A 20,619-nucleotide genomic window follows, 5' to 3' on the forward strand; every position below is an offset into this window, starting at 1 on the left:
GTTTCTCATGATGTACTCTGCATAGAAGTTAAATAAACAGGGTGACAATATACAGCCTTGACGTACTCCTTGTCCTATTTGGAACCAGTCTGTTGTTCCATGTCCAGTTCTAACTGTTGCTTCCTGACCTGCATATAGGTTTCTCAAGAGGCAGGTCGGGTGGTCTGGTATGCCCATCTCTTGAAGAATTTTCCAGTTTGCTGTGATCCACACAGGGTGCTAATCCTCCTGTGAACGCCTTGTGGCTTTTGCCTGTGAGGGGCTTTCAGTAGGTGCCTGGGGCAGCAGTAGACAGTAAAGAAGAAACCAAGATGATAAGGGTTATGGTGACCCCGAATCTTTAAAAAGAAGAAGGCTGTTGGCAGCCAATTAAGCTGACTGTGCTCTTTTCCCCATGGGGACCCAGTGTGCAATGGCTGCAAACAACAGCCTTCTTGGTAGCGTATGCAGCTTGTTACCCATACAGGTTGCCCTAAGGGACCTTGGAGACAACTCTTTCCAGTGGGCCTTCATGACTGGCATGCTGGCCCCAGTCTAGCCTCCAGACAGGTGTGTGTGGTGCCTTTGGAAAGCCCAGGGGCACATCAGCCAAGTCATAATGTCCATCCGCACCAAGCTACAGAACAAGTAGCATGTGTTCTTGGCCTCTACGGGGCCAAGTTCAAGTTCCCTGGCCGCCAGAAGATCTCATCTCCAAGTGGGGATCTACTAAGTTTCATGCGGATGAATGTGAAAACACGGTGGAAGAGAAGCCATCCCGGTAGCTGTGGAATCAAATAGGTCCCTAACTGTGCCTTTTGGACAAATGGGGCCTGCCCTCAAGAAAGCCTGGTCGCTGTCCCTTCCTTACTCAAGCCCAGCAATAAACCCTACTTTCCTGTCCAAAAAAAGAAGGCTGGGAAACATCTCAAGCCCCATCTTTGTCAGCAACACTAAGAAGCAGAGTAGCCCGATCACTTCCAGGAAGCAAGCCTACCTTTGCTGGGCAGCCTTCTCTCATGATCAGACCCCGTTCTCCTGGTGCTTTCCTCCTGGGGCCCAGCCTCCAGTGCAAACCCATCTGCTAGTCAGTATTCTGATCACAACTGGGACAATTCTTTGCAGCTATCTAAAGTACAAGAAGTTCACTAGTGGGGGATCAAATACAGGGAGGGCCACAGGCCTGCCTGAGGACTCAGAAGCTGCCAAGAATCCGGAATTCTAGGGGGTCAAGGCACAGGAAGCAGCAGGCTCTCTCTTTGCATGAAAAGTCTGGCCAACAATACAGCGGATAACAATACAACAACTGTGAACAGATCCTAAGCACCACTTCCCGTCAATGAGTCAATGGGATCCTGCGTGGGAGCGTCCAGCAGGTCCTGCCGGGGGTCTGGCCTGAGGTCTTGCCATTTGGGAGAAGGAAAACAAGGTCACTTTTCCTTTCGACTTTGGTATCAGGAACTAGGACTCTGTATCAGGTGATGGGTTTTCACTAAAACCTCCTAGACTACAGGCCTCCAGGCTCCTCTGTCCATGGGATTCTCCAGGCAAGCATACTGGAGTGGGTTGCCATGCCCTCCTCCAGGGGATCTTCCCGACCCAGGAACAAAACCCGAGTCTCCCGTGTCTCCTACATTGGCAGGAGGATTCTTTACCCACTGAGCCACCGGGAAACCCACAGCCAAATTGGGATAGTTGTTTCCTTGTCTGAAATCTCCCTAAAAGCACAGATCGTGCTTTGTTCAACACTTAACCTGTGGTTGTTTGTAAGGTGCGGTTTTCCATAAGAGACTGTGTCTTTTATTTCTGGGAAAGTCCCACATAAAATAAATGTGTCGAAGGAAAAAGAGAATAACAATACTATAGCCTATAAGGCAGGTACAATTATCCTCATTCCCACAGTACAAACGGGAAAAGTGAGTCTTCAAGAGTAAGTCATTTACTAAAGTTCACATAAAAAGTAAGTGAATAATCGGGCGTAAACGCAGGTTTCCAGGAAGTCCTGAGCACTGATTGTGGTGGACCTGGTCACTGGCCTTTAGGGTCTGGACCAGTTTCCTGGAGCTGGTTCACAGCCTGGGCGATACCACGCTGGCGGCGTCAGTACACCAAGATGTATGCTCTCACAGGCCTGGAGGCCAGGAGGCCAGGACGCAGGTGTCAGCAGAGCCAGCTCCGCCTCGCCCCGGGGGAGAACCTGTGCCAGGCAGATCCTTGGAGCTCCTTGGCTTGTGGACCCACGCCCCCATCTGAGCCCCTGTCATCATCACACGGGCCCCTCCTTGGCCTCCAGTTCCCCTCCTCTCTTCTCATAGGATGTTGTTGTTCATTGTTCAGTCACTAAGACGTGTCCGACCCTTTGCGACCCCAAGGACTGCAGCACACCAGGCTCCTCTGTCCTCCACCATCTCCCAGAGCTTGCTCAAACTCATATCCATCGAGTTGGTGATGCCATCCAACCATCTCATCCTCTGCTGCCCCCTTCTCCTCCTGCCTTCACTCCTTCCCAGCATCAGGGTCTCTTCCAGTGAGTTGGCTCTTAGTATCAGGTGGCCAAAGTATTGGACATTCTTATAAGGATACTGGTCACTGTAAACAGGGCCCATGCTAAACCAGGATGACCTGATCTTACCTAGTGCATCTTCAAAGACCTTATTTCTGAGTTAGATTACATTTTGAAGTTCTGGATGGACAGGAATTTGTGGGGAGACTATTCAACCCAGTTCAGAGTCTCCCAGATCTGGACTAAAGGTCTTGGCCCCTCCCTGGCTTTGTGACCTCACCGTCCTCACTCCCATGGCAGTTGTGATGTCTGGCGCAGGGGACAGTACATCCTGGTTTGCCCCAAACGGTCCCCGCTGCCCTGACATCCCTTTAACATTGTCCCGTTTGAACAATAAATTACGCAGTCACTCCACATGTGTGAAAGTCTAACTCACAGGAGGCTCTAAACAAGTAGCACTGTCTAATATCAGAAGAGGTGGCATTCAGGGACGGGACCACAGGTTTGGTAAAGGCTTTCTGTCACCAGGAGGTGAAGGCTGAGCCCACAGTTAACAGCTTCAGCTACAAACCAGAAAGAACCATTTGTGTGAGGAGTGTGGAAAGGAGGATAAATCACGTGCTGGTTGGAGTGTGCAGAACTCTCCCTGTGGACCCAGACTCATGGGTGTATTTAAGTCGACAGTTAAAAGGGCGGGGGGTGGGGCGGGTGGCGGGAGGGACGGCTAAAGCTCATCCCCACTTCTCTGGCTTGGCACAGTCAGGCAAACAGCGCAGCTTCCAAAGTCTGCTCAATTCCTGAATGTATTGTGAAGACATTTCCCAAATCGAAGTTCATGACACTCAAGTGGGGGTAATTCCAGCTTTTCAAGACAGAGTCTAAATCACTTTCGTTTCTTATTTGTAAAGTGACCTAATTTGATTCTTCCACTAGTTCGCACAGCAAGTGTCTTGAACTTTTTCTGCATCAGAATCAGCCCCATGTTTGCCAGAAGTACAGTTTCCAAGACCCTTACCCAGACCTACTGAAGACAAGCATTCAGGGTGGAGCACAGAGGACCCTCACTTTGAAACAGCATCCCTGGTGATTCTCTGCTCATTCACTAGGAGGGGAAGCTGCAACCTCAGGGCACTTGTGATTCAGCTTGGACAGGAAGAAAGGGGGCCCTAGCTGGCCCGACCAGCTAGGGCCCAGCACACTGCCTTTACCTATTAATATTTATCACCAAATGTGGATTCAGAAACAATCCTGAGACTCTTGAACACTTTTTCTCTATCTCCTTAAATATTGAACTTAATGATGCCTTCCCATCTTCAAATCAACTAAAAGGAAAGTGTAATTTTTCTCTGTGGCTTTGTTGTTGTTATTATTGTTTAGTTGCTAAGTCCTGTACGGCTCTTGCAACCCGGTGGATTGTAACCCATGACTCCTCTGTCCATGGGATTCTCCAGGCAAGAATACTGCAGCAGGTCGCCATTTCCTTCTCAGGGCATCCTCCTGACCCAGGGAATGAACCCAAATCTCCTGGGTCTCCTGCACTGCAGGCAGATTTTTTTTACCACTGAGCCATGCGGGAAGCTCCTTCTATGGGTATATTAGAATGCAAAATGAGGACATCGAATTCTACCACAAACCTGAAGAAAGGTTATATCAAAGATAATGTGTGATAATAAAGGGTAAAGATTTTTCCACTCTGAAAGCACTTATTCACAAAGGATCAGGTTGTTGGTCTTGTTCCAAGGCCTTCCAGAATAATAATAGTTAAAAACACAAAGAGTAAAATGTATATAAAAATGCAACAACACACAGGTTAAGGTTTTCCCCACCGACATGTACTAAGTGGATTACTCTGGAAACTTAGCCCCCCACTGAATCTATTTCATAGAAAAACATAAAATGTTTACAAAGTCCTCCTACATCTCCCAGGGACTTAAATTTCAACTCACACCATGCTGTTTTTAAGCCCTGAGGTCAAGCAGGAAGAGATTTCTTTTATGTTGGAAAGGAATCAAGGGGTTTGGGCATATTTTAGCTCATCTTTCATTTCCAAGCACTCCTTAGACATTAATAAGTGTAATCCCCTAATTTGGCAAAGAAACCCAGCCCCCTCGATATCAGGCCTTTGCCTGGGCTTGAACAAAGAGGGTAAGACTGCCCCAGATCCAGGAGGGGCCGTGACTCCCCAAACCTTTGCCCACCCTCGTTCCCCAAATTACAACTTTTCAGTTAGGAAATTAAAGAAAAGAAAAATATTTAAAATGCAATCATAAGTGTGTCTGTGCATCATTAAGGATGGACCTTTTTCTTGTCACTTTCAAAACTTTAAATGTGAATTTTTCTTCTAACTGCTGGATGTCATTCTTCTGGGAAAAAAAGGGGAGCGCTTTAAGAACCCGAAAATGAGGCTTCCACCTAATACTAATTTTCTTCTTAGTTATAAAGGCTATTGTTTGTTTGAACAAAGAGAAATAGGAGCTATTAGCAGCTGTTTACATTATAGGAATGAGGGCACAGAGGGGGGAGGGGAGGGAACCTTGCTCACTAATGAGCCGGGGACAGGGGTTACTTGGAAACTGTGGGCCCCCGAAAGGAAAGCGGCCACTCATATCTTCTAGTCCTTCCATCCAACCAATATGCTGTATTGATTATTATTGTTAAATGCCACCAACATATTTTAGATAGATTAGGTTTAGTGTTAGAATTTAGATTAAACAAGCAGAGTCTGATTTTCAAAACCAAAAACCAAAACCAACATAGCACCCTAGAACTCTGGGAGCAAACACCCTGGAGCCAGGCTGAGCACACAGGGCAGCCACGTGGGGGTCTCCACCACCCAAGGAACCCTGGCTCCTCAGGAGGGGCCACAAAACAGGCCCTCAATAAGTATTTATAGAACAAATGAGTGAATGAATTTCGCTTGAATTAAACATGACTCGTCCACGCCTGGCATAATTCCTTTTCATTCCAGTGAACGGAAGCCCGGCTGAGAGCAGGGAAGTTCCCTGAGCTGCCCAGCTGCCTAGGGGCTTTTCCGGCCTGGGCCAAGGCAGGAGGAAGCCCCAACTAACTCATAGTCACTCCTCAGAATACTTTTATTAAAGGGGAAAAAATCACCAATGATGATATCCAGTGACAAGCTTCTGCCACCCACACATTCCACGTTCCACCTGGCCATGAGCTGGTTTCAGTCTCAGGGCACAAGCAACACAAGTCAGAATTTTTTTTTTTTTCTTTTAATCTTTGGGGAAGAAACAGAAAAGGAGGAGAAAGCAGAGTAACAAGTGCAGATTAAATATGAGGCAGGTCCAGGCTTTTGATACCACTGTGTTTAACTCACCAAATAATCAGAGCATTAAATGCAGGCATAATTTGTCAGCAAGCTCCCTCCATTGTTCCCTGAAGCATGCGGGGTTGGGGGGGGGGTGTGGGCTAATTCAATTCACGTGGGAATCGGTGTTTACATCCACGAGTCCTAATGGAAGGGCACACCATTTTCAAACTGGAACAAATAAATCATAATGCCCTTTGCCACTAAAACCGGGGACCTTGCGATGCCTCTCTCTTGGTGGACGAGCTACATTTGGAAGGACGTTTTCTTCAGTGTGGAAATCTCCACTTGCTGGCTACTGCAGCAAGTCCCAGAAGGTTAGTTTTTGAAGAAGCCTCCAGGAGACGCGGACTCTGCTCTCTGCCTCTCCCTCACGACTTTACCTTTTTTTTTTTTTTTCCTAAGACACTTTCATTTGTTGCCTCTAGAAAGCCAGGTGCATGGCAGTCCATCTCTCCGGCGGAACCCTGTTTCATGGTGGGGCACCCACAGCGTGCAGGCTGTGGGCAGGGGCTGCAGAGGAGGGCTGCGGGGAAGAGGGGACGCCGCCTGGGGACCCGCGGTCGAGTCCCCGGCCCACCTCTTTGGGCCGCCCTGAGCTAGGAGGGAGTCGGCTTTTCCACGACACGCACTGACCAATCTTCAGAGATTTAAAAATCCCTTCTGTGAGCCCAGCCTTCCCCTTGGCCGCCCAAAACAAGCGAGCTCCCAAAGGTTCCAGAAGCTCCGGGCAAACCGCGTTTGCACAAAATGGGGGCGTGAAGGGGGAGGGAGGATGGGGGAGGGGGAGGGGGAGGATGGGGGAGGGGGAGGGGGAGGATGGGGAGGGGGAGGGGGAGGATGGGGAGGGGGAGGGGGAGGATGGGGAGGGGGAGGGGGAGGGGGAGGATGGGGAGGGGGAGGGGGGAGGAGGGGGAGGGAGGGCTCTCGGAGTGCCTGTTTCGCACGGTTTACAAACCGTCTGGGATTGCTCTTAGCTCTTGTGCTTGCTTTTAAAAGTGAGGCAGTGGCATTTTGCATTTAATCCAGGCTAAAGCTCTTTGGTATAGTGACTTAAAAGGTTTTCAAGTGGCCAAGACTGCACAGCTTGGATCCCATCTTTGCAAAGGTTACATGAGTCCGTTTTCTAGAATGCCTTTGTGGACCCAAGCACAGGCCTCTGTCCTGCAGAAAAGGCGCGGGGGTTTAAGCAGGGTTCTCCCAGCCCGCCCACCCCGCCCCGTCTGTGCGCCCTACGTTCGGTTCTCCAGGCCTGCGGGTGCTGCGGGGCGGTGGACACTCGCTTGTAGCATCCGGATGGAAGCGGAACCACCTCCGTCCGCGTGGCCGCGGCCTCCCAAGAAACCGGAGCAGGTCAAGGAGGCGCGGTCCAGACCGGCCAGCAGGGGACGCCGCGGGCCCTGTCGAAACAAAGGCTCGCGGGCGGGAGCCGGGAAGTGGGGGGCGGCACCGGGGGGCCGGTGGGGCGGGGGGGGATCTCCACCCCGCGCCCTCCGCAGCCCAAACCCGCCCGCGGCCCGGGGGCTGACCCAGGGCAGCCCGGCCCCCTGGGAGGGGACGGGCGGGGGTGACCTGGTGTCTTTCCCAAGATGGTTCCCACGGGCCGCGCGGTCGCGGGCATCTGTCCCCGGGTCACCGACGGGCTTCCCCGCGGCGCAGCGCGGCCGCCCGGGGGTGCTGCGAGGCGGGGACCCCAGGCCCGCGTGGGCACAGCCGCCGAGGCCTGCGCCATCCCGGGGGGCAGGTCCTCCCGCCCGCGCCGCCCGCCCCCCGGCCACTCCCTGCGGTGACCTCATTCCGGGGTCGCGCCGAGCAGCCTGCCTTCCGCGCCCGGGACCTTGCAGGCTTTTGCGTTTGCACACGCGGCGCGGGCGGCCTCGTCCTTAGAGGAGTCGCCGCCTTTATTTCTGGTACCGGTCACCCCCGCTTCCCGCCCCCCCTCCCCCCCGCCACCGAGCAGAGTCACTTTGGCACGGCGTCACGTGGCCCTCGGGGCCGGCTTCCCGCTCCGCACCAGGTGAGCGCGGAGCTGGGCGCACACCGTCTGCACGGCCATCCCAACCGGGACCTGCGAGGCTCGGGCTGCTGCCAGGCTCTAGTGCAAGTCGGGTCAAGGCGGCCTGACAGGACCTGCCGAGGGAGCCCGGGGCCTCGGGAGAGTCTGCGCGGGGCCCTGGGAGAACACAAAGGGCCTGTGAGTCAGGCTCCTCCCCGCCGGCGCATAGGCTCCTCCCCAATGAGTGGGGGACACACGGAAGCTTCTTCACCCACGCGGGCCACACCTGGGGGCTCGGGATTCCTGCGCCCTTTGTCACGCTGCCCAAACCCTTGGGAACCCAATCCAAAACTTTAGTTTCCCTGGCTACATGGCCAGGTCTTTCCCGACACTGAAGGGGTTAGCGGGGGGGGGGGGGGGGGGGGGTGGAGGAATCAAAGCCAAGTTTTGAGATTAAATTTCCTGTGTATCTTCAATACATTAGAACAGAAATTCAGAAGGGAAAAGGCATTGGGAACGAACTTTTCTCCTGTGCCCCAGTGAACCCATGGCCCCCTCGCCCTCCCCCCTCGCCCTCCCCGCTAGAGTGGGGAAGATCTGAATACTGTGATTATAACAGACTGCATTGGACACATTTTCTTTTTTAAGATAAAAGTTTTATTTCAGAAACAAGCACAAAGCCGCCACTGTCGTGAACAAGCCAGGGCCTCCTGGGGGCTGGAGGACCTTCCAGATGGGAACAAAAGGCGTTGGCTCTTGATTAAGGAAAGTCACTGGTGGGCCCAGCCCCTGGGCCGCGGTCCTCCCCCACCTCCGGACCCTGGCCTCCCACTGCAGAGCTCCTTGTGGGGCAGACCTGGCCTTTCTCTCTCAGCCCCCTTACCTTTGCTAAGTCACCCCCAGGCCTCAGCCCACTCCTGCCCCCATTTGTCATCCCCACCAGGGCTCTTGTCCTCTTTAATCAATAGAAATTGATTAGAGGCCAGACAAGAAATTCAGGCCAGGCTTTATTGGGGCCACCGCTGCAGCCAGAGGGAGCAAAAGTAGGTAACAGTCCCCTTGCTCGTTCCCGAGGGGGGCGAGCTGGTTCCTTATATGGGGTGAGGGCAGGGGTGTGTCCAGGGGGCTGGCTGGAGGGGTGGCTTAGATGGTTTGTCCATCCTTTGCTGGTGTGGAATGCAGGAGGCACAGGCAGGACCCTGCTTTTGCTCCCGGGTCTTCAGAAGTGGCAGTTGGGTTTTTTCTGTCTTGACTTGTATCTTATTGTTGGTAACTTGCCCCAACTGTACACACATACAGTTATTTTTAGTCCCTTTATATCTTGTTGCTTGAGGACACCTTTGTCCAGGTGCAAGCATTGCAGCACTGGCACAAAGCCCTGCAGGACTGGGTTTACCTCCTGGATTCCCGGGAGATTCTTGCAGGCACCCGTAAAACCCCAGCCTTGACCTTCCTCCATTCTTACTTTGGCTGTTGCCACCTTGAAGGGACCCCACTGGAGTGTTTGTTCCATCCCCACGTATGGACTGAGCTCCACGTGCAGCTCAGCACCAGGCTCACTGCCGTCTTGGAGGCATCACCGTTTTTCTAGTTCATCCTCAGCTCGAGTTCCAGAGCCATGTGACTTGGGGTGGGGGCTCCTGAACCCCCACATTTTCAGGTTTCTGGAATCTCCAGTCCTGGGCGAAGGAGGCAGAGTTTTCTGCCTATTGGTTCCAGGAAATGATTAAAGCCTGGCTTGGACTTCCTGCTCTGTTTCACCCCTCTCTCCAACAGTTATCTGCCAGAGATCACGGTTTTCATTTCATCCCAGGCCCTCGTTCCTCTTTCTCTTACAAAGGGACTACCATCTCCAAGCCTTGAACAAAGAAGAACCTTCCTTTTTCTTCCCAACATCCTGAAGGGAACAGTCTTCAATCTGCTCCAGCCCTGCTGACTTAGACCCATTGAATCTGGCTTCTAACTGAGTCCTTCTGTCCTTGTACAAAAATTGGTGTCTCGGGGAATTCCTTGGTCATCCCATGGTTAGAATTCTGCGTTTTCACTGCTGAAGGCCCGAGTTCAATCCTTGGTCAGTGAACTAAGATCCCTGTAGCCACAGGGCACAACCAAAACAAACAAACAAAAAATTGCTTGTCTCAAAGATCACAGTGACTGAATGAATAGCCTATGCTTAGTTTTAATTTGGATTTAGTGTTCAGTGGCCAAGTCACTGTGTCTGTCCTTAACCAGGATGGATACTTGTCATCTCCAGGACACTCATCTGACTGCAGCCTCCTTGTGGAAGGGATGGTGTGTCCTGAATTAGCAGGAAATACCAAGAGTTTCCAAGGGGACAGGAGCAGAGGTGAGGTTTAAATCCAGCCATCAAACCAAAAGTATGGACTCTGAGACACCAAAGCTCACAATCCCAGGTACATTAGTTATCTACTGCTGTGTAATAACATGTCCCCAAACTCAGAGGCTTTGAGTAACAATAAACATTTATTGGGCTTCCCCAGTGGCTCAAACGGTAAAGAATCTGCCTGCAATGTGGGAGACCTGGTTTTGATCCCTGGTTGGGAAGGATCCCCTGGAGAAGGGAATGGCTACCCACTCCAGTATTCTTGCCTGGAGAACCCCATGGACAGAGGAGCCTGGAGGGCTGCAGTCCATGGAGTCGCAAAGAGTCGGACATGACTGAGCAACTCACACTTTCACTTTCACACAAACACTTATTATCACACATGGGTTCTATGGATCAGAATTCAGGCCCGGCTAAGCCAGTGGTTCTGGTTCAAAGCCGCTCCAGAGACTGCCTCAGGTGTTGGCTGGGACTGCGGTCATCTGGAGGCCACGTCCAGGTCGCTGGCTCACACGGTGGGCAAGCTGGTCCCTCCTGGTGGGAGGCCTTCACAGGATTGTGCATCCAGCCACAAGACTGACACCTCCTTCCAGAATGAGTGATCAGAGGGGTAAAGACAGAAGCCTCAGTGTCTTCAGATACACCTGGGACATCTCCCAGCACAGTGTCTGCATCGCGCTGCTGGTTAGTCAGTGGGGCGGATCACCGGGGGCATGGAGGCCTAGGGGCCCCAGCGGGTGAAATAACTCCGGAACCGGGAGGGAACATGACTCTGTAGGACTACCTGTTTTCAAACCTTTCTTTATCTCATCTTTTTTAAGTGAAACCCTTTTATCAAAACCCCCATATATCACAACTGTATTTCAATAAAAATTAAAGCCAACGCAAATTGTAAATCAGCTGTAATTTTAATAAATTTTTTAAATGCTTATATCAGAATCACAGTTTATGTACAAATAAAAATAGGGCTGCCCTAGTTCAAGCCACAGGAGTTGCTGGTTTCCCTCCCAAGCCCTTCATCATCTTCCCCTGCCCCCCAGTCAAGTAGTCCTTGAAGCTTCTCTGGAGGACAAAGAATCCTACCTAGAGAGCGTGAGGGATGGGGCTCTGGGCAGTGGGAACAGCTTTTGGAAAGCAGTGTGGCACAGTCATTAAAATTTAAGGGCACCTGTCCTCTGCCCATTACTTCTACTTTCATCCGTGTGCACTTGCAACTTTCATAGGTGCGTAGACATGTAGGTACAAGACAAAATTTTAGAAACACTTAAATGCCCACTTATAGTGGGCTGCTTGCATAAATGATAGTACAGCAGAATGCTATGTGCCTATTAAAAAATTAGGAACTTTTATATATACTGACCTGGAGAGATCTATTGTTACATTAAAAAAAAAGAAGCTGCAGGATACTATGCATAGTTTGACCCTTTATATGTACACATGTAGACTCCATGATCAGGGAGACTTTTTGGAAGATGGTACTATGGTCTCCCTTTGTGGGGAGAGAACAAGTAGCATATAGGTCAGCGGGAGAATCTAGAGATTTCTGTTTTGTTTTCTGGTTGCACCTTGGGGCATGTGGGATCTTAGTTCCCTGACTCAGAGATCCAACCCGTGCCCCCTGCAGTGGCATTGAGGTCCTATCGATGGACTGCCATGGAGTTCTCAAAAGACTTCCATTTCTAACTTCATACCATTTAGTATTTTTTAAGATCACTTTCAACCGCCCTGTGATGATTCACCTTCTTTTAGTGAAGTACAGTTCATATACCATGACATTCTTCATCCTAAAGTGTTCAATTCAATGGTTTTTAGTTCACTTGCAAGGGTACACTCCTGTCTCTGCTATCTAATTCCAGAATGAGATGGGTCACTTGGACAATCAGTGTTGTTAGGTAGAACGAGAAAGACCTCAACTGCTAGTTCCCAGTGTCCACACTGGCTTTGACGGGCAGGTCACCTAAAGGGACAGCCTGTGGAGGGGCAGTGGTCATCCCTCCCACCCCTTGGACCTCTCCCCATCTTTCAGACTTTGAAAACCCCTGGAGACTGCCTCCCATTTCCATCCACAGGGGCTCACATCGTGCATTTTGTTTGCCAGGCACTTGACTGACTTGGGATTTCTCTCCACCAACTGCCATCATCCCTTTCATTACCGGCGGTCACATCAGTGATTGTTACTGAGGCCACCGCTGACATCCTTAGACGCCGTGTGTCCATGGACATCTCTGATCCTCCTAGTGGCCGCACCTCGGGTTCTCTAAGCACTGAGCGCAGGGAAGCAAGGAATGGTCCATAGACTCAGAGCAGCAGGCGGGGGAGGAATTCCCCAACTCAGCCCAGAGCCTAGTGCTTCTCTGTTACCGTGTGAGAGCAGTCAGGAGGACCCCCTTCTTCTGTCTCACTCCGCAGGCCCCTCGGATCTTTGAGGTTGTCATCTTCCTTTGCAAGTTTAGTCCTAAACCCGCTGACAACAATCCAGTCTTCAGGATGGAGGGCTGTCGGGAGCCCAGGGTATCCTTGGTCAGACCGTGAGGCATGTGGTGAGTGGCCTTTTCCATCTTGGCTGAGTCTGCCTCTGGAGTCTGGGTTCTTCCTGATGGCAGCCACAAACCCCCAGGCCTGAGCTCTCCAGTTCAGGGCTCAACACTTCCCACCAGCCCACATCTTGGGTTTGGCCAAGGACCAACTGCGTGCACATCTCTGGGTCCCATGCCTGGACCCGGCTCCAGCAAAAGCCCTGGACCAAGGCTCGGACCTGTGGGTAGTGGGCATCCCCCATTACACTTTCCCATCGTTCACTGAGCCCTTAGTGTAGGAACTACTGGAGCACTAAGACGCTCCCTGGAATCACCAAATTCCAACCTTAGTTCCACATTCCTACACCAAGTACATGGGGCTTGCCTGGTGACTCAACGGTAAAGAATCCGCCTGAGATGCAGGAGCTGCAGGAGCTTCAGGTTCGATCCCTGAGTCAGGAAGATCCCCTGGAGGAGGGCATGGCAACGCACTCCAGTGTTCTTGCCTGGAGAATCTCATGGACAGAGGAGCCTGGCGGGCTACAGTCCACGGGGTCAGAGAGAGTCGGACACGACTGAAGTGACTGAGCACACACAAGTATATAAAGGTGCTTGCATTCGTAATCCTGACGTGCCCAGGAGCTGGCCTGATGTCTCACTGAACAACCCGAGAGAGGAAGCGACCACTGCTTGGGGCTATCTGATGCGCGGACAGGCCGTGTGCCCTTTATGAACGCCACGCGGCATGTAATTAAATCTCAGAAACTGTGAGGCTCATACACTTCAGTGGATTCTGAATCATCCTGATGCCTGTTTGCAGAATCTCAGCAGAAAATGTACTCAAGGAAACAGAGAAAAACGGACTCCGAGCAAAATGTAAAGTCAGTGAAACAAAATGTTTTTGCTTATTTGTCTTCCAACCAGAAAGATCCCAGAAGGGCTAACCGATCTTGTATGTTTTCAGAAGTTTTGTATCAATTCAAGGGTAGCGATCACCTCAGACAAATTAGTTTCTAAGAGGCATAGAATTTTCCCTATTGTTTTAATGCAGACAGAAGAGAAACCAGAATATATAACTGAAGTTTAAGTATTATCAAATTTATTTCAGTTTGCTTTGGTTATCTTACTTCTTTATCTTCACAGTAAGGGAAATCAAGAGAAAACATTCAAGGGAATATTTGGGTCCCTGGACCCTATCAGAGTGGGTTGCTGGTTTTCCACACCCTCCTTTTCAAGATTGCTTTTGCCCATCACTGAGAATTTAGGTGATACCTTTTCTTTAACCTAAAAGCATGCAGGCTCTCTCTGCTCAGAAAAATGTGAGCCAACTCAGTGGTGGTGAATTGCTTATTATATCTTTTTTTCTAAATTAAAAACAAAGAAACAGGAGTTAGGTGATGTAGGAATGGAAGTCCTCAAAATTGCTTTTGCATGGAGAGGGGAAGGCCTCTGGATCCCCCAGCCTGGCTGACCTTCCTTCTGTGGTGACCCTGGGCTCTGGGGCTCTCCTGGGATCGGCTGAGCAGTGCACCCAGGAGTCTGTGCAGATTTGGGCAGGACTGGGTGGCACCCCTTCCTCTCCATGTAACTCACCTTTCACCCTGAGGCCAAAAGTCCCACTTCTCTATCGGGTATGTATCTACGCGTGAAAGAAAATGTCTGTGTTTAGACCCTGCCTCATTCAAAGGGATTGGGTCTCTTGGTCCCCAGGTGGGAGAGCTGTTCAGGCAGCCAGAATGGGAGGGAAGGGGGCCGGGCGAAGCGCAGAGGTCTCACCGCATGCCCGGGGTGCACGGCCAGGGTCCCCTGATGCCTCCATCTTCCTTCCTCTTCTCTGCCAGCGTCCTCTCTGCTCCACCCAAGTAAATGCCAGTGGTCTCAGACCCCAGTCCAAACACACAGACACTGGGAGGCCTCCCATCCTAGAGGGTGGAAAGAATGGGGTAACCAGCCTGGGAGTGGGGAGGACGCAAGGACCGCGGCTTCAGGCAGCACCGGCCACAACCCGATGGATGAGATTAAGACATGCTGGCCCTAAGCACCAGCTGCTGGGTCAGACGTGCCCTCGTGCGGTAAAACACAAACCCTGACAGCGGTAACTGCACAAGAGTGCCCGCCACCCACCCAAAGAGGGCGCGCACGCGTGCAAACACATACATGAACACACACTTGCACACACAGACACACGCACACACCCACACAGACACACACACATGCACACACGTGCACACACGCACACACACATGCACAGGCACACACGTTCATACACATGCACACCTGCACACACGTGCACACAGGCACACACGCGCACACACACACACACCTGCACAGACACGCGTGCACACACATGCACACACACGCACACACCCACACACAAGTGCACACACATGCACAGACACATGCACACACGGACAGACACACACATGCACAGACACACAGACACATGCACACACACACAGACACACATGCACACGCACACATACCCTTTCCTCTGACTCACAGCATTTTTCCCTAGTGTGTAACTGAAACCAGATGCCTCCCATCGCACACCCTGGGAGCACACAGCTCCTAAAGAGAGATGTGCTACTGCTTACACGGTTAAAGTATGTCGTCATTTAAAATAAGGTTTTGAAGCCTGATGCATTGACAGTTTACGAAGGGAGATATGAACACCTTTCTTTTCCCCACTTATTCACCATAACGTCCTCCTGTTACCATAGATACGGAGCCACGGAGGGCGGCAGAGTCCTTCTCAGAGATCCGTCCACGCCACCAGCCCCAGGTCGACCGGAGGGTGTGTGGAAGCAGGAAATTCAGGGGCTACAGTGAAACCCCGACTCTAGCTTCTCTGTTGCCAGTGAGTGACAGCTGGATGTCAGGGGACTCACAAATGTGGACTCATACAAGGTTGGCAAAAGCGACAGGCTCAGAGGAACTGGCCCCAACTCAAACTAGGGTGCCCCCCCACTCTTGGCTCCCCCAAACCCGCAAGCCCTCACTTACCCGGCAGAAGCCTACTGCTCCCCTCCAAAAGCAGAGACAGCCGTGGATTTTAAGACCTGAGATGATGCATCACTGTGGCTGTAACACTGGACTGAATCTTGTTCTGTGTTCTATGTATCATATTCTCTGAGATAAAAAGGCATTTCAGAGCAAAACAAAACACCAAACACAAGTTAAGAGCCACTGGAGTTACATACGCAGGGAAGAGCAAAGGCCTCCAAGAAGGTGTGGTCAAATGAACAGGAAGCTTTCCAAAGAACAGGGGCAAATTCAGAAGAACGGGTAAGTTCAGAAGCTGGTGGTCCAGGTGAATGTGGACCCCAAGGTCCAGTTCTGGGTTTTGCTTTGAGCTGCAAGCGTCATCACTTTGTTCAAAACCCCCAGAGTTTTATGTTTATAATAAATGTATTGCCTTGATCACCCCTTACAGCTTGCTTCTTACTCTTCTATCTGCTTGATTGAGTCCAGGACTATGTATTTATGGAGTTCAAATTTTCCCTTTGAAGTGATGGAAATGTTTAGAAAAGAGTAGTGGTGACGGCTGCCTGACACTGTGAATGTAATGTCACTGACTGTGCATTTAAAAACGGCAAAACAGCACCTTTTACATTTATGTGTCTTGCCACCACAGGAAAATAAATTTAAGTGGCTACCCAGAAATCTAGCATACACACACACATCTACACATCATATATGTATGTGTTTTCATTAAAAAATAGAAACGGAAAAGAAAAACAGGATTGCATTGTTAGTTATCGTGTATTTTCTTAAATACAGGTGACAGTGACCACTTTTTTTCCCTAAACAATTATTAAGAATAAAATGAATCAATTTACTTAAACAAACAAACCCAAGTTACCCTTTGAGCGCCCTGGTTGGAAACAAACAACAGAAGGCAGTGTTTGCCCCACGAGCTTCTCTTTCTGCTGTGGTTTAAGGTCTGGGAGGCTGTATCACCGAGGGGCCCGGGGCGGGGATGGGTAAGGTATCAGGTGTTTGGTCCAGTTGCCCCATCACCTGGGCGTCTAATGCAGTCGTCTCTGAAGGATGCCATCCAAGGTACCCAGAGCTGCCCTTAGTGGAGGCCAGCTTCACCTGAACCTGGTCTGTACTCTTAGAGGATCCTAAGAGGCAGAAGAGGGAGGTGGGCATACGGGGCAGCCTTGCTGTCCACGAGTCCGGGGAAATCCGACACGTGGTTTGTACCTAGGCTGGTGTCTCTCTGACATCTGGGTGGAGTATCAGAGATCTACTTTCACTCTTTCCACTGTTTCTCTTCCAAAAAGAAGCAGAGAAAGCATTTGTTATGTGTGGTTAGTTAGATGGTCAAGCTGACATAATTTGAATGTTCGACTAGATACCACGACACTCTCCATGGAGACTGGCACAGCGTCCATCACTAGTAAAGACAGTGAAGATGAACATCCCAACAGAAGAGAGATTGTGCTGATTATAATTCTCCCCTTCACGTTCCTGGGTGTTCACAGAGGCTCTTTCTATGAGTTTATCTTAAAGATGCCCCTTGTGAATGTGACTGTTTGTGTGTGTGGACATTACTGAAAAGGCTGAAGGGTGACCAATTCTTCTTTCCATTGAGTGTGAGGATTTTTAAAACCATAGAATTTGCTTGGAGAACAAGATCCACCCATGTAACGTCTTGCTGTATGAGGCTGCACACGGCCCACTGAGTGTAGCAATTTCACTTGATGGTTAAAAAAGTAAGACCAGCCTTTGGCTTTCAAATGGCAACTCAACGCTGACACGAACCTAGATCAGGACAGGGTGTTTCATGGTGTATGGCCATTTGTCTTGTTATTATGAATTGTTACAAATGCTGAAAATACAGATGGATGGATGGATGGATGCACTGGGAAAGCTTGGTAGATTAGACATTGAGTTTTTTCACAGACATAATGAATTTTACTTGTAGTTTTCAAAACAGGCCATCTTTTCTTCTTTTAAAAAGTTCATAACAATTTAATCAGTATTAATAACAATGGAAAAAAATACATATATACCACATTGGAGCCAGTGGAGAGGCATTCAGACCACACATTTCCTGCTGCATTTTGTGAGCTGGGAGAACTTGCTAAAAAGCAATGTTTTAAGAAAGTAGAAATCTTTTCCAAAATTACAACTAAAGTCTACTTTTGTGGTCAACTTCACTTAAATTCCTGATCTGGGGGGAAATGTGAAGGCAATGGCATCCCACTCCAGTACTCTTGCCTGAAAAATCCTATGGACGGAGGAGCCTGGTGGGCTGCAGTCCATGGGGTCACTGAGGGTCGGACATGACTGAGCGACTTCACTTTCACTTTTCACTTTCATGCATTGGAGAAGGAAATGGCAACTCATTCCAGTGTTCTTGCCTGGAGAATCCCAGGGACGGAGGAGCCTGGTGGGCTGCCATCTGTGGGGTCACACAGAGTCAGACGCAACTGAAGTGACTTAGCAGCAGCAGCAGATTTTAGGTCTCTTTAGAAATTACCCATATAACTGAATATATCTTAAGACTTCAGATACATTTATAGCAATTTAATATATGAGACCTTACTTTGAAGACAAAGGTCGTTATGTAAATGATAGAAGTAAAATTCTATTAGACATAGATGAATCCTCATGTAGAAGCTTTTCAAAGTGTTAATGGATAGGCTTATTATTCTTGTTAAAAATAGATTTTAGGCTTTGTCTTTTCTAATTAAAAGATATATTCTTGTTAATTCACATGCAAAAAAAAAGGATGCATATACTTGAATTTAACATTAAAATTGATACACTATGTAAGCTATTTTGTACAAATTTCTTGCACAAACTAAATTATCTATCCCAGGATGAGAAAGCAAAGAAGGTGATTGAGGTGAGAAGTTGTGGTTTATCAGAGCAGTCACTGGACTGAGAAAGTGGTTTGCACAAGCCTCTCGACCGTCTTAATGAAAGGACGGATCGGGTCCTTAGGATCCCTCAAAACACTAACATTTTGATTCCAAATCTGGTGATTTCCACTAGACTGGATTTGTCCTTCCCTGGTGGCTCAGATGGTAAAGCGTCTGCTTACAATGATGTGGGAGACCCGGGTTCAATCCCTGGGTCGGGAAGATCCCCTGGAGAAGGAAATGGCAACCCACTCCAGTATTCTTGCCTGGAAAATCCCATGGACGGAGGAGCTTGGTTGGCTACTGTCCATGGGGTCACAAAGAGTCGGACACGACTGAGCGACTTCACTTCACTATACCTCTGTGTGCGTGTGTGTGCGTGTGTGTGTGTGTGTGTGTGTGTGTGAGAGAGAGAGAGGGCAGACTTGGCTACTTTTTCCATAAGGCCTTAGATTCATTACGATTCAATGTAACTCCTTAACTGTAATCACTAATGCCACCCTGGGCAGAAGTAATAGTAAATAATGAAAATAAAGTTGAAGAAAGTTTTGCTTTGCTTTTTTGTTGTTTGTTTAAACCAGAGCATGATTTACAGTTTAGTAACAGATCAAAAGAGAAAACTAGATGGGTAACTATGAATTATTTTTAAGTCCATGAGCCCCTTCAAGACAAGTCTTGTGGCTTTCCTTTATACTAAATCTTAAGATTCATATTAACCCTTCACCAATGTTTAAATGTTTGGATGGACTGGTTCCAACTTGGGAAAGGAGTACGTCAAGGCTGTATATTGTCACCTTGCTTAGTTAACTAATATGCAGAGTATATCATGCGAAATGCTGGGCTGGATGAAGCACAGGCTGGAATCATGATTGCCCTGGAGAAATCTCAGTAACCTCAGATACACAGAATAACCCCTTATGGCAGAAAGTGAAGAGGAACCGGAGAGTCTCTTGATGAAAGCGAAAGAACAGAGTGAAAAATCTGGCTTAAAACTCAACATTCAAAAAACTAAGATCATGGCATCCGGTCCCATCTCTTCATGGCAGATAGACGGGGAAACAATGGAAAGAGTGACAGACTTTATTTTCTTGGCTTCAAAATCACTGCAGACGGCGACTGCAGCTGTGACATTAAAAGACGCTTGCTCCTTGGAAGAAAAGCTATGACCAACCTAGACAGCATATTAAAAAGCAGAGACATTACTTTGCTGACAAAGGTCCATATAGTCAAAGCTATGGTTTCTCCAGTAGTCATGTATGGATGTGAGAGGGACCATAAAGAAAGTTGAATGCCAAAGAACTGATACTTTTGAACTGTGGTGTTGGGGAAGATTCTTGAGAGTCCTTTGACCTGCCAGGAGATCAAACCAGTCAATGCTAAAGGAAATCAGTCCTGAATATTCATTGGAAGGACTGATGCTGACGCTGAAACTCCAGTACTCTGGCCACCTCATGCAAAGAACTGACTCATTGGAAAAGACCCTGATGCTGGGAAAGATTGAAGGCGGGAGGAGAAGGGGATGATAGAGGATGAGATCATTGGTTGGTATCACCGACTAGATGGACATGAGTTTGAGCAAGCTCTGGGAGTTGGTGATGGACAGGGAAGCTGGCGTGCTGCAGTCCATGGGGTCACAAAGAGTTGGACACGACTGAGCAACTGAATTGAACTGAATGTTTAAAATGTGGATGGATGGATGGATGCACAGGAACAGGTTAGAAGAGGAATAAAACCCAGACTTGATGGATCAGTGGTACTCTGCAGATGGAAAGGAAATTTCCATTGAAGATAGAATTAAGTAAGTGGTGTTAAAGGCTTCCCTGGTGGCTTAGTGGTAAAGAACCCGCCTGGGAATGCAGGATATGCAAGAAATGCGGGTTCAATCCCTGGGTCAGGAAGATTCCCTGGAGAAGGAAATGGCAACCCACTCTAGTATTCTTGCCTGGAAAATCCCATGGACTGAGGAAACTGGTGGGCTACCATCGATGGGATCACAAAGAGTCAGACACGAGTTAGCGACTGAACAGCATCAACAAAAGCAGTATCAATGTACTTAGCAATAGTTCTCAAAGCACGA

The 20,619-nt window shown here is 49.3% G+C and overlaps 1 long non-coding RNA gene and 1 other non-coding gene across 2 annotated transcripts; both read left to right on the forward strand.

The window, feature by feature from the left end:
* The first annotated feature begins 359 nt into the window (after positions 1-359).
* Positions 360-494, forward strand: LOC113883082. The gene has a single exon (XR_003508564.1). It is a non-coding gene; the product is annotated as a small nucleolar RNA SNORA70 (small nucleolar RNA).
* Positions 495-13,189: 12,695 nt separating this feature from the next.
* LOC113882883 lies at positions 13,190-16,096 on the forward strand. The gene is made up of 2 exons (XR_003508464.1): positions 13,190-13,547; positions 15,387-16,096. It is a non-coding gene; the product is annotated as an uncharacterized LOC113882883 (long non-coding RNA).
* Positions 16,097-20,619: the final 4,523 nt, after the last annotated feature.

This window comes from Bos indicus x Bos taurus, chromosome 24, assembly GCF_003369695.1.
Source record: "Bos indicus x Bos taurus breed Angus x Brahman F1 hybrid chromosome 24, Bos_hybrid_MaternalHap_v2.0, whole genome shotgun sequence".
NCBI classification, from domain to species: Eukaryota; Metazoa; Chordata; class Mammalia; order Artiodactyla; family Bovidae; genus Bos; species Bos indicus x Bos taurus.